The following is a 6,808-nucleotide window of genomic DNA, read 5'->3' as shown; positions in this document are numbered from 1 at the left end:
GGCCTGTCCAGTGGTGGGAATAGTAGGGGGCGGTGAGGCCTCCGCGACAGCACAACTGGCCATGGGAGGCAGGAGCATGCGGCATGACCGACGCTACTTTGGGTGGCTGGAGCAGGAAGACCAGAGGTTGAAGAAGCACTACGACCGTTGGATGGACATCGTACGGTCACCTGAGCTAGAATTGTTCATATTGACTAAGTTGACAAAGCACTCCATCCCCGTCAACTTAGTAGGCCCACAAGTAAGCCTCCCACCAAAGTGGGTCCCAACCAGCAGGGGGAGTATTCATTTTTTGTGCGTAATAAGGAGGCACTTCCGGTGGGTCCCAGCTGACAGCGGGGGGAACGTTTTTTTACGAAATATAGTGTCATGTCCGATGGGTCCCAGCAGTCAGGGGGAAACATTTTTTTCACCAAATATAGTGGCCCGTCCGGTGGGTCCCTGCTATCAGGTGGAGGAATAATTATTTTCCGCGTAATAAGGAGGCACTTCCTTGCGGCTGCCGTGGGCTGATACGTCTCCATCGTATCTAGTTTTCCAAACACTTTTGCCCTTGTTTTGGACTCTAACTTGCATGATTTGAATGGTACTAACCCGGACTGACGCTGTTTTCAGCAGAATTGCCATGGTGTTATTTATGTGCAGAAACAAAAGTTCTCGGAATGACCTGAAACTTCACGGAACGTCTATTTGGAAATAGTAAAAAATCCTTGCAAAAGATGAAGACCAGGGGGCCCACACCCTAGCCACGAGGGTGGGGGGCGCGCCTGCCCCCCTGGGCGCGCCCCCTACCTCGTGGGCCCCCTGGAGCTCCTCCAACCTCAACTCCAACTCTATATATTTGCTTTCGGGGAGAGAAAAATTAGAGAGAAGGATTCATCACGTTTTACGATACGGAGCCGCCGCCAAGCCCTAAAACCTCTCGGGAGGGCTGATCTGGAGTCCGTTCAGGGCTCCGAAGAGGGGAATCCATCGCCATCGTCATCATCAACCATCCTCCATCACCAATTTCATGATGCTCACCGCCGTGCGTGAGTAATTCCATCGTAGGCTTGCTGGACAGTGATGGGTTGGATGAGATTTATCATGTAATCGAGCTAGTTTTGTTAGGGTTTGATCCCTAGTATCCACTATGTTCTGAGATTGATGTTGCTATGACTTTGCTATGCTTAATGCTTGTCACTAGGGCCTGAGTGCCATGATTTCAGATCTGAACCTATTATGTTTTCATCAATATATGAGTGTTCTTGATCCTATCTTGCAAGTCTATAGTCACCTACTATGTGTTATAATCCGGCAACCCCGAAGTGATAATAATCGGGATCACTCCCGGTGATGACCGTAGTTTGAGGAGTTCATGTATTCACTATGTGTTAATGCTTTGGTCCGGTACTCTATTAAAAGGAGGCCTTAATATCCCTTAGTTTCCATTAGGACCCCGCTGCCATGGGAGGGTAGGACAAAAGATGTCATACAAGTTCTTTTCCATAAACACATATGACTATATTTGGAATACATGCCTACATTACATTGATGAATTGGAGCTAGTTCTGTGTGTTGGGGAACGTAGTAATTTCAAAAAAAATCCTACGCACACGCAAGATCATGGTGATGCACAACAACGAGAGGGGAGAGTGTTGTCTACGTACCCTCGTAGACCGAAAGCCGAAGCGTTAGCACAACGCGGTTGATGTAGCCGTACGTCTTCACGGTCCGACCGATCAAGTACCAAACGCATGGCACCTCCGAGTTCAGCACACGTTCAGCCCAATGACGTCCCTCGAATTCCGATCCAGCCGAGTGTTGAGGGAGAGTTTCTTCAGCACGACGGCGTGGTGACGATGTTGATGTTCTACTGACGCAGGGCTTCGCCTAAGCACCGCTACAGCAATATCGAGGTGGACTATGGTGGAGGGGGGCACCACACATGGCTAAAAGATCAAACAATTAATTGTTGTGTCTTTGGGGTGCCCCCTGCCCCCGTATATAAAGGAGTGGAAGAGGGGGAGGGCCGGCCCTCTCTATGGCACGCCCTAGGGGAGTTCTACTCCCACCCGGAGTAGGATTCCCCTTTCCTAGTAGAACTAGGAGCCCTTCCAAGTAGTAGGAGTAGGAGGGAAGGAAAGGGAAGGGAAAAGGAGAAGGAAGGAAGGGGGCGCCCCCCTCCCTAGTCTAATTCGGACTAGCCCATGGGGAGGGGTGCGGCCACCCTTTGAGGCCTTTCTCTCCTTTCCCGTTTTGCCCATTAAGGCCCAATATGAATTCCCGTAACTCCCCGGTACTCCCAAAAATACCCGAATCACTCGGGACCTTTCCGATGTTCGAGTATAGTCGTCCAGTATATCGATCTTTACGTCTCGACCATTTCGAGACTCCTCGTCATGTCCCCAATCTCATCCGGGACTCCGAACTCCTTCGGTACATCAAAACACATAAACTCATAATATAACTATCATTGAACTTTAAGCGTGCGGACCCTACGGGTTCGAGAACTATGTAGACATGACCGAGACACGTCTCCGGTCAATAACCAATAGAGGAACCTGGATGCTCATATTGGCTCCTACATATTCTACGAAGATCTTTATCGGTCAAACCGCATAACAAGATACGTTGTTCCCTTTGTCATCGGTATGTTACTTGCCCGAGATTCGATCGTCGGTATCTCAATACCTAATTCAATCTTGTTACCGGCAAGTCTCTTTACTCGTTCCGTAATGCATCATCCCGCAACTAACTCATTAGTTGCAATGTTTGCAGGGCTTATAGTGATGTGCATTACCGAGTGGGCCCAGAGATACCTCTCCGACAATCGGAGTGACAAATCCTAATCTCGAAATACGCCAACCCAACAAGTACCTTCGGAGACACCTGTAGAGCACCTTTATAATCACCCAGTTACATTGTGACGTTTGGTGGCACACAAAGTGTTCCTACGGTAAACGGGATTTGCATAATCTCATAGTCATAGGAACATGTATAAGTCATGAAGAAAGCAATAGCAACAAACTAAACGATCAAGTGCTAAGCTAACAGAATGGGTCAAGTCAATCACATCATTCTCCTAATGATGTGATCCCATTAATCAAATGACAACTCATGTATATGGTTAGGAAGCATAACCATCTTTGATCAACGAGCTAGTCAAGTAGAGGCATACTAGTGACACTCTGTTTGTCTATGTATTCACGTATTAATTTTCCGGTTAATACAATTCTAGCATGAATAATAAACATTTATCATGATATAAGGAAATAAATAATAACTTTATTATTGCATCTAGGGCATATTTCCTTCAGTCTCCCACTTGGACTAGAGTCAATAATCTAGTTCACATCGCCATGTGATTTAATACCAATAGTTCACATTACCATGTGATTAACACCCATAGTTCACATGGACATGTGACCAACACCAAAAGGGTTTACTAGAGTCAATAATCTAGTTCACATCTCTATGTGATTAACACCCAAAGAGTACTAAGGTGTGATCATGTTTTGCTTGTGAGAGAAGTTTAGTCAACGGTTCTGCCACATTCAGATCCGCAAGTATTCTGCAAATTTCTATGTCAACAATGCTCTGCACGGAGCTACTCTAGCTAATTGGTCCCACTTTCAAAATGTATCCAGATTGAGACTTAGAGTCATCTAGATCGATGTAAAAAGCTTGCATCGATGTAACCCTTTACGACGAACTCTTTTATCACCTCCATAACCGAGAAACATATCCTTATTCCACTAAGGATAATTTTGACCGCTGTCTAGTGATCTACTCCTATATCACTATTGTACTCCCTTGCCAAAAAAGGTGTAGGGTATACAATAGATCTGGTACACAGCATGGCATACTTTATACAACCTATGGCTGAGGCATACGGAATGACTTTCATTCTCTTTCTATCTTCTGCTGTGGTCGGGCTTTGATTCTTACTCAATTTCACACCTTGTAACACAGGCAAGAACTCTTTCTTTGACTGTTCCATTTTGAACTACTTCAAAATCTTGTCAAGGTATGTACTCATTGAAAAAACTTATCAAGCGTCTTGATCTATCTCTATAGATCTTGATGCTCAATATGTAAGCAGCTTCACCGAGGTCTTTCTTTGAAAAACTCCTTTCAAACACTCCTTTATGCTTTGCAGAATAATTCTACATTATTTCTGATCAACAATATGTCATTTACATATACTTATCAAAAATTTTGTAGTGCTCCCACTCACTTTCTTGTAAATACAGGCTTCGCTGCAAGTCTGTATAAAACTATATGCTTTGATCAACCTATCAAAGCGTATATTCCAACTCCAAGATGCTTGCACCAGTCCATAGATGGATTGTTGGCGCTTGCATATTTTGTTAGCACCTTTAGGATTGACAAAACTTTCTTGTTGCATCATATACAACTCTTCTTTAATAAATCCATTAAGGAATGTAGTTTTGTTTATCCATTTGCCAGATTTCATAAAATGTGGCAATTGCTAACATGATTCGGACAGACTTAAGCATAGATACGAGTGAGAAACTCTCATCGTAGTCAATACCTTGAACTTGTCGAAAACCTTTTGCGACAATTCTAGCTTTGTAGTTAGTAACACTACTATCAGCGTCTGTATTCCTCTTGAAGATCCATTTAATCTCAATGGCTCGCCGATCTTTGGGCAAGTCAATCAAAGTCCATACTTTGTTCTCATACATGGATCTCATCTCAGATTTCATGGCCTCAAGCCATTTCGCGGAATCTGGGCTCATCATCGCTTCCTCATAGTTCGTAGGCTCATCATGGTCAAGTAACATGACCTCCAGAACAGGATTACCATACCACTCTGGTGCAGATCTCACTCTGGTTTACATACGAGGTTCGGTAGTAACTTGATCTGAAGTTACATGATCATCATCATTAGCTTCCTCACTAATTGGTGTAGTAGTCACAGGAACAGATTTCTGTGATGAACTACTTTCCAATAAGGGAGCAGGTACAGTTACCTCATCAAGTTCTACTTTTCTCCCACTCACTTATTTCGAGAGAAACTCCTTCTCTAGAAAGGATCCATTCTCAGCAATGAATATCTTGCCTTCGGATCTGTGATAGAAGGTGTACCCAACATTTTTCTTTTGGGTATCCTATGAAGATGCACTTCTCCGATTTGGGTTTGAGCTTATCAGGTTGAAACTTTTTCACATAAGCATTGCAACCTCAAACTTTAAGAAACGACAGCTTAGGTTTCTTGCCAAACCATAGTTCATACGGTGTCATCTCAATGGATTTAGATGGTGCCCTATTTAACGTGAATGTAGCTATCTCTAATATATAACCCTAAAACGATAGTGGTAAATCGGTAAGAGACATCATAGATCACACCATATCTAATTAAGTACGGTTACGCGTTCGGACACACCATTACACTGTGGTGTTCCAGGTGGCGTGAGTAGTGAAACTATTTCACATTGTTTTAACTGAAGGCCAAACTCGTAACTCAAATATTTTACTTCTGCGATCATATCGTAGAAACTTTTATTTTTCTTACGATGATTCTCCACTTCACTCTGAAATTCTTTGAACTTTTCAAATGTTTTAGACTTGTGTTTCATCAAGTAGATATACTCATATCTGCTCAAATCATCTGTGAAGATCAAAAAATAATGATACCTGCCGTGAGCCTCAATAATCATCGGACCACATACATCAGTATGTATGATTTCCAACAAATCTGTTGCTCGCTCCAATGTTCCGGAGAACGGAGTCTTAGTCATCTTGCCCATGAGGCATGGTTCGCAAGCATCAACTGATTCATAATCAAGTGATTCCAAAAGCTCATCAGCATGGATTTTCTTCATGCGCTTTACACCGATATGACCTAAACGGCAGTGCCACAAATAAGTTGCACTATCATTATTAACTTTGCATCTTTTGGCTTCAATATTATGAAAATGTGTATTACCACGATCGAGATCCAACAAACCATTTTTATTGGGTGTATGACCATAGAAGGTTTTATTCATGTAAACAGAACAACAATTATTCTCTAACTTACATGAATAACCGTATTGCAATAAACATGATCCAATCATATTCATGCTCAACGCAAACACTAAATAACATTTATTTTAGGTTTAACACTAATCCCGAAAGTATAGGGAGTGTGCGATGATGATCATATCAATCTTGGAACCATTTCCAATACACATCGTCACTTCACCCTTAACTAGTCTATGTTCATTCTGCAACTCCAGCTTCGAGTTACTATTCTTAGCAACTGAACTAGTATAAAATACTGAAGAGTTGCTATAAACACTAGTAAAGTACACATCAATAACATGTATATCAAATATACCTATGTTCACTTTGCCATCCTTCTTATCTGCCAATTACTTGGGGTAGTTCCGCTTCCAATGACCAGTCCCTTTGCAGTAGAAGCACTCAGTTTCAGGCTTAGGTCTAGACTTGGGTTTTTTTCACTTGATCAGCAACTTGTTTGCCATTCTTCTTGAAGTTCCCCTTTCTTCCCTTTGACCCTTTACTTGAAACTAGTGGTTTTGTTTACCATCAACACTTGATGCTTTTCTTGATTTCCACCTTCGTCGATTTCAGCATCACGAAGAGCTTGGGAATCGTTTCCGTTATCCCTTGCATATTATAGTTCATCACGAAGTTCTACTAACTTGGTGATGGTGACTAGAGAATTCTGTCAATCACTATTTTATCTGGAAGATTAACTCCCACTTGATTCAAGAGATTGTAGTACCCAGACAATCTGAGCACATGCTCACTGATTGAGCTATTCTCCTCCATATTTTAGCTATAGAACTTGTTG

Source organism: Triticum aestivum, chromosome 2A, assembly GCF_018294505.1.
Source record: "Triticum aestivum cultivar Chinese Spring chromosome 2A, IWGSC CS RefSeq v2.1, whole genome shotgun sequence".
NCBI lineage: Eukaryota > Viridiplantae > Streptophyta > Magnoliopsida > Poales > Poaceae > Triticum > Triticum aestivum.
Note: the sequence above shows the minus strand (reverse complement) of the source record.